This window comes from Sylvia atricapilla, chromosome 4 (assembly GCF_009819655.1).
Source record: "Sylvia atricapilla isolate bSylAtr1 chromosome 4, bSylAtr1.pri, whole genome shotgun sequence".
NCBI classification, from domain to species: Eukaryota; Metazoa; Chordata; class Aves; order Passeriformes; family Sylviidae; genus Sylvia; species Sylvia atricapilla.
This window is the reverse complement of record NC_089143.1, coordinates 68,998,362-69,005,696: the sequence shown is the minus strand read 5'-3', so window position 1 is coordinate 69,005,696 and position 7,335 is coordinate 68,998,362. Positions and strand designations below refer to the sequence as shown.

At 53.9% G+C, this 7,335-nt stretch overlaps 1 long non-coding RNA gene across 1 annotated transcript; it reads right to left on the bottom strand.

Annotated features, from left to right (window-relative positions):
* Window positions 1-267: 267 nt before the first annotated feature.
* On the bottom strand, window positions 268-2,167 carry LOC136360732 (uncharacterized). The gene is made up of 2 exons (XR_010743504.1): window positions 1,972-2,167; window positions 268-938 (listed from the first exon to the last, which is right to left on the bottom strand). It is a non-coding gene; the product is annotated as an uncharacterized lncRNA (long non-coding RNA).
* Between the last annotated feature and the right edge of the window lie 5,168 nt (window positions 2,168-7,335).

Genomic DNA, 7,335 nt, shown 5'->3' with positions numbered 1-7,335 from the left:
TCCTGCATTTTCTTGAAAATGGAGGTCCAGTCCAGTGTTTCTGGGACTCAGAAAAATGATTAAGTGCCACTTTTTGGAGACTTGGAAACAGCAGCCCCCAAAACAGTGGCTTGGGCTGGAACTTTGAGTGGGAGGGCTGGGGATGAGGACCCTCTTCAGAGGAGGAGGGCCAGTCACCTTGGTTCTCAGACTTAGGGATGCTGGCATGCATCAGGCTGTTTCAAGGGTCTGAGACAGTTTCAGGAGTCAAAAGCACTTTTCAGCCCCTTTTCCATGTCCAACTGTTTATTGTGTACAACTGCTACAACAGTTATGACTTATATTTAAACAACTTCATGACAATTAATAGTTATTTGCAGTTGATGACAGTGAGTGATTTACAACTTGGCCAAAAGCCCAGATAACTGCAATTAGCTGGAGCTTTAAATTGGCTTGTAACAAAAAGCAGCAGTTATAAAGCCAGAACTGGAAGGAACTCTAGCAGCCATCAGCTGCAGCATCTCACAGCCAGAGCTGAAGGTTCAGCAAGCTGGACTGGGTAACACCTGCAAGTGAAAGAAGCAGAAGGAATAGAAATCACCTGGGTCCAGATCTAAGCCAGCAGGGGGGTCCATCAGCAGGAGCTGTGAGAACCAGGAGCAGTTCTTGCCCAGAGTGTCCATCAGGTAGAGCTGTAATAAGCACAGGCATCCCTGAGGGAGAGCTGAGCTTAGCTGCAGCAGGAATATCTTATGGTTGGGTCCGGAATTAGTGCACCGTGGATTCGGAGCCAGGCACAGGCATGGATGTCCCTAATCAGGAGCAGCAGGGAGCCCAGCCTCTTCCACCGGGGATTGAAGCCACTCTCTGCCTGGAGGTGTCTCCCAGTCCCATGCCTGAGAGCAGAAGTGAGGCAGGGGCTCTCCTGGGGACGTGGTACAGCAGTGTCTTCTCTGTCTCTGCCAAAAGGGGGTCAGTCAGCATCCCCGGGGGCACAGCACAGCCCCACATAACCCACAGGAGACACCTGCCCCCTCCCAGGCAGGGGCAGGCCTTCCCTCCCTGCTGCCCCCTGCTTTGGGCACAGACTGGCCAGCACTGCACCCTGGGGAAGGGAAGGAGAAACAACAATGGCAGAGCTCAGGGCTCAGCCCAAAAAATGCACGTTTCTGCCCAGAAGAGCAAGGGAGGAGGCACGGACTGCTGCAGCCCCTCTGCTCAGTGAGGGGCATTTTGGGAACCAGCCACCAAACAATACTGGGGCTGAGGGTGGGCTGTACCCAGCACCTTCCCCTGGCCACCCTCGCCCTGCCCTGGAGCAGGAGTGGGGAGCCACAGACTGTGCTGCACATCCTGATAAAAATCACTGACCCAAGCACAGCACAAATTCTGATCCCAGCCTAAACATGCCAAAGGGCACGTTCATCAAACACATCTGGGCCAAGCCCAACACTAAGTATCAAATGAAACAGGCCACGAAGGGCCCAGAATTACAGAAGCCCTCCAGGAGGGGGAGCAGGACACTGGATGGTTGCTGATGGTGTGGGGAGAGGCCACCCTCGGGCAGCTCTGGTGCAGCACCTTCTCTCAGCTCCCTTCACAGTGATGACTCCCACAATTGTTGGGCACAGCTGAATCCAAGCCCCCGTTCCTGCCTGATCCCCCTGCAGCCAGGAGCACTGGCAGTGCGGCCCCAAACCCACCACAACAGAACAGGCCACACAACCAGAAACCACAAGCACAACCATTTTCTTCCCAAGGAACAGCTAGGCACAATGCAGAAGCAGGGCACAGCCACAACCCTGGGACTGGTGCCAGCCTCAAACTGGCCAGCACCAGAGGCCACCAGCACAGCACATTCTCCTCAGACATAGCCTGGCACAACTCCCTCAGCTCATGTGCATCTGGGGCATTGGGGGATTCCTTCCTTCCCGTCTGATCCTGCTGCATTCCCCGAGAGCACAGCAGAGCTGCCTGGGTCAGAGCACTCACCTGAGCTCATCCTCCCGTGCCAGCCTCTCCTGGCTCTGCGCTGGGGCCACGCTCCTCACCTGGGCTCATCCTGCTGTGCCAGTGTGCCCAACGCTGCTGCTGTTGGGGCCGTGTCCAGGCTGAGCCCCTCGGCCAGTCCCCTGTGCTGTTTCCTGCATGGAGACGGCCCCTGGTGAGGAAGAGGGTGCAGCTTTGATCTTGGAAGATGCAGCGCTTGCCCAAGCAGGAGCTCCCAACCCACACCACAGGTCTCTGCAGGCAGCAAAACGCAGAGGTGAAAGCAAGCCCTGGTTTTAAGGACAAATCCCTGTGGGACATTACCTGCCCCTTTTCTCTGCAGTGCTGCAAGGGCCAGGCCACCCCTCTGAGCCCCCCGACGGCTGCAGCTTTCCGGGCAAGCAAGAAGCCCCGGTGCTCCTCAGGACCTTCTCCTGGGCAGGCTGGGCCCAGGGCTGGTGTAGAGGCTTTGGCTGCTCTCCTTCCCCCTGCTGTGTCTGCAGGCTCCAGGTGCCGCTTTCCAGCCTGACCCGCACTTTGGTGGCTCTGCCTCCCTCCGCTGAGCCTGGGAGCAGGAACCGAGCTGTGCCGAGTGCGCAGAGCCTCTGGACAAGGCTCAGCTTGCTTGGAGACAGGGACAGTCAGGAAACGCTTCCCCAGAGTTACCGAACTTCACAGGAATTACCAGGTGGCTGCAATTGCCCCGTCCACTGCGAGAGCCCAATCGAGGGAGGCCCATTCTGGGGAGCTGTGCCGAGCATCCTTCTCGGCAGCTCCCCACAGCTGAATCTCCGCGAAAACATTTGGAAAGCACTTGTGTAAGTTCAAAGCTCCGGAGCAGCGCCTGGCCCCCTTCTCTACCATATGCCATTTTCCTCCGGGAAGAGGGCGCAGGCCGGGATAGCCCCGCGGTGGGAGAGCACGTACTCCTCCTGGGCCCGAGCTCCGGAACGCCTCGTCCATCCCCGCAGACATCCAAAGGTCTCTCCACGAGCACAGCGCAGCCTGGAAAGGGGGGGGCGAACCGGCTCACAGCACAGAGCCCCGGCCCAGCCCCGGCCCCCTTGCCAGCAGTAGCTCCTTTGCCCCAACCACGCGCCCGAGCAGCGCCCAGCGCCCCGCCGCAGCTCAGCATCGCCGCGGGACCCGCCTGCCTCTCCCGGGCGGAGCACAGCTCCGGTCAGGGCCGTGCCTTCCCGGCAGGAAAGCCGCGGGGCGCACGGCGCAGGGCTGGGGCCGCGCCCGTCACCAGCGCTCCGCCCCTGCCGCCTGCGGGGCCGCACCCCGACACCGCGGGGCCCGGCCCCGACACCGCGGGGAGGCTCCTACAGCGCCCTGCCCAAGGCGGGCCGGGCCGCGGAAAGCGCCCCTCCAGCAGCCCCGTGTGCCGGGCACAGCCGGGCCGCACCCCGCTGCCACGGCCCCGGCGCCCCACACACGGCTCCTCGCCCGCTGCCCGTGGCCCCTCTGCCTGTGACGAGTGACACAGCCCGTCCCATCCCCAGCGCTGTGTCCCTGTAGGGCCCTGCCCGCTCCCACAATGTCCCTGTGTCAGCCCGCGGTGGCAGCCGGGTTTGGTCCCCGATCATTCTCGGGGAGAAGCGATCCCACCTCTTCCCCGTTCCCGCTGCTGCCAGAGAAGCCCGGCTTGGAGACGGGGCAGCCGAGTCGCATTTCACACGAGACCAGTTCATGGTCTGAAGCTGAGGCGAATCGAGCCCTGCTCAGCCAAACTCAGCCGAACCGAGCCAATCTCGACTGGACCGAATAAAAGTCAGCCGAACCTTAAGAGCTGGGCCAAACTGAACTGACTTCAACCGAACCTTACAAACTCAAGCGAACCGAACCGAGCTCAGCCGAACCCGGGCTCCTGCTCTGCTGACCATCAACGAGCGCGTGTGATGGGCTGTTAGATCAAAGCATTTTCCCTGTTTATCTTTTTGCTTCTGCTTTCCTCTTGCCTTCCCTGTGCTGTTTCAGCCCGATGAACTTCACACCCCAAAACTGACAAGACTCTTCTTTACCCTCTAATAAATCTGCTTTTCCCTGCTTCTCTCACATCCCTCTCTTCACTGTATTTCTTAACTTTAACAAAACCTAGAAATACAGGCAAACAGACAAACTCAAACCAAAATAATAAAAGACTGGAGGAAAATCCAAATTTCTCAGCAGGCACAGACCAAACTGGCAAGTCTGAGTTTCCCTCATCACAGTGCCCCAGGCTGTGCCAAGCTTCCCCAGCTTCACAGGGATGACAGTGTGCCAGAGCCTCCTGCAAGGAGCCTTCTGCAGCAGGCACCAGGAGGGAGGGGTGCTCTGGCATCGTGGAGATGTAGAAAGCCAGGCCCCAGCAGGCAACAGTTATGAGCTGGGCAAAATCTTCCTCCTGGAGGATCAAAGTTTCTCTCTCAAAAAATGGAAGTAATCCAGAGCGATCTATTCTTCCAGGAGATAAGGAGGAGTAGGCACCCACATGGGAAATGGAGAGCAAGTGGGAAGTCTGTGTGTCTCAACTCCTGCCTCAATCATGGGAGGGAGTGGGATTTGTCCTGGCAGTGGTGGTGTCACAGAGAGAGGTACAAATGTGCTGCCTGTACTTGGATGGGACAAAGCCCTGCTGTCCACAGCAGCTGCCCAACAGAGCACTGCAACAACTGAGACTGGAAGCTCAGGGCCAAAGGGAAAAAGTCTCTTTTATCTCTGTGAAGGACTGTGTGCCCTGCACATCTCCAGGAAGGTCACAGCCACTCACCAGCTGCCTGAGAACCCATGGCTCTGTCAGGCAGCTTCCCAGACAGTGCAGCTGTCCTGGCTTGGAAAGACAGGTGTCTGCCAGGGAAAGCTGGAGCCTCCCTTGGAATGAAAAATATAAACCCCTTTCCCCTGAATTATTATAGCTTTGAAATTAAGGGGCTTTCAGGCAAAGATATGGGAATAGGAATAACAGTTCTTTACTAGGAATATTAAAAATTAAAATGTAGTAGTACAAAAAAGCAAACAGAAAAGAAAACCCTGACCGAGTCAGAATACAACCTGACACCCTGCTGGTCCGGGTGTTGGTAGCAGTGCAATCAAGTCCTCTTGGAGTGACAGATGTGGTTCTGTTGGAGCAGAGATGATCCTGTAGAAGGGTGTTGTTTTCTCTGAAGGTCCAGTGGTGGCAAGATGGGTCTGGTCTTCCTTTGGGTATTCAGTGGAAACAGGCTGTCCTGATGTTCTGAATCTCAGGTTTTATCCAGGGAGGAATGCTTGGCTTCTCTCGCTGAGTGGAGTATCTCATAACTGGATGATGTTGTTTTATCAGCCATCCAGTGAGCCTCAATGGCCCATTAATAGCAGATAGTCCCTGGAGGGAGGATGGGTCCTGGAAAAGATAAAGAATACTGCCCCAGCTGGTTTTAACAGCTGCCCATTAACAGAAGACACCTGCTCCCCCCAACCCTGCCCCGCCCCAGAGTTATGAGGAATGGGTCATAGAAGAGATAAAGAAAAACACTTCCCCAAACGGTTTCAACAGATGGCAATAGAATACATACTTTTGGTTATATCTTGCATTGCAACCCAAGACATCAGCAGAAAAGAACTCAGCGTGGCTGGGCCAGGGGTTGTAAGTGTATTTTCACGGCCTGGAAAGAAATCAGAAACAGGAGAGAACATATCATAATTCTGGCCCTTCAAAAAGAAAGGAAACTCAGTCATGTGACTGAGGGACAGCCAGTTAGTCCTGGGGAGTGTAAGTGCTTTAAATCCAGCTGTACACATAAGGCTTTAGTATTTCGTGTAGCTGAGACTTGGGTGTTTCTCCCTGGCTCAGCCCCAGAGTCCAGCTGGAAATAGGAAGCAGAGCCACGGTACCAAGCACCTGCCACATCCCTACCACAGGTAACGTGGGCTGTGCCTGGCCATTAGCTGGAGCACCAGCCTCCTCACCACTCACTGTGGGGCACTACAAAGCAGAAATTCACCCTTCTGCTGACTGCTGCAGCTGTGGACCAGTTTGGGCTGATGGATATGGTGCTTAGGGATATTATGAACTTGTTGGCAAGAAGCTGCCGTTGATGTGAAAAAACCTGGATATGAAATTGGACACGGTGACCTGAAACCGGGGTGGTTTTACCGTCTTGCCAAGCAGGTGTGTTGCACCCAGTCACAGGAAATCTCTGTTACTCTGACCATCCTCTGAGACAGGCAGTCCCTAAAATCTCTGGCAGTCAGAAAGCACAGGTTGGGAAGGAGCTGTTGGGGCCCAGTGGCCATGCGCCGTGTCTGTGTTTCCCCCTCTCCCAGCGTGCCAGAGATTGCCAAAGGTGTCAAACAGCAGCAAAAGTCTCGCTGTGTATGCTAGAAATCTTTCAGTGCTAAATGCACATCGAACCACCCTACTTGTCATGTTTCTTCTAATGAAGCATTAGCATTAGTGTCAAAGCTTGTTAATGCATACAGAAATGACTCAGTGAATATATATATTCCAAGCTCAGTTTGGGTGTGTTGCTATACAGAAAGCATGGGAGGGAACAGTGGCTGTCAGTTCTCCTGCTGCTGTCAAACACAATCACTGCAGGGCCCGGGCTGGCCTATGTTCCTAGGAGAATTCCAGGGCAAGACACAGAATATTTAAACAAATGAAATATTTGCATTGCAATTATTATTTCTAAGTATCTACTTCTGATACATTTGTTGGGGTAATTACTCTGGGTCGGTTTTTTTTTTTAACTTCAGGCAGTAAGTTAGGTGTATCAGCTTCGTCCTGAGCAGGTATCAGCACGTTCTCAGAAAGAATGTTAACTTCTATCCAACCCACTACAGAGGCCAGCGGTAGTGGTGGTGGTGCACATCTGAAATGAAGCACACTTTTACTGACTGCTTTGTGAATTTTTCGTTGAGATGTTTTCTGCACACTTTCTTATGACATGTTGAATTTAGAGATGAGCCGATAAAGGCAGGAACACTGTTCTGTCATCACTGTGAAGAGCTTTTGAAGATTTCAGACTCCTTAGTATTAAGTCCTGAAATTTTTATCGTTACTTATGACAAGGATGACACTGCATCAATTTCTTTAAGGAAGCCCTTAATACAACTGCAAACTGAAATAATTGCTCCAGAGCACATTTGCCCCAGCCAAATGCTTCTGAATTCAAAATTACTATGACCCATAGAATGGCGTAAGTCTCTTTTCACCTTTGCTGAGAAAAGACTGGGTGCCTGGTCTTAAATCCCACAGCCAATGTTTTTTTCCTCAGTCTCAAAGACACTCTGGATTGTAGTGGAGTTCTAACACAGTGGTGTCAACATTGAGCATTACAGACCACATACTGGCCAAACCTCTGGATAGGCAACAGGATTTTTTCTGGGCACCCCCAGAGCGCA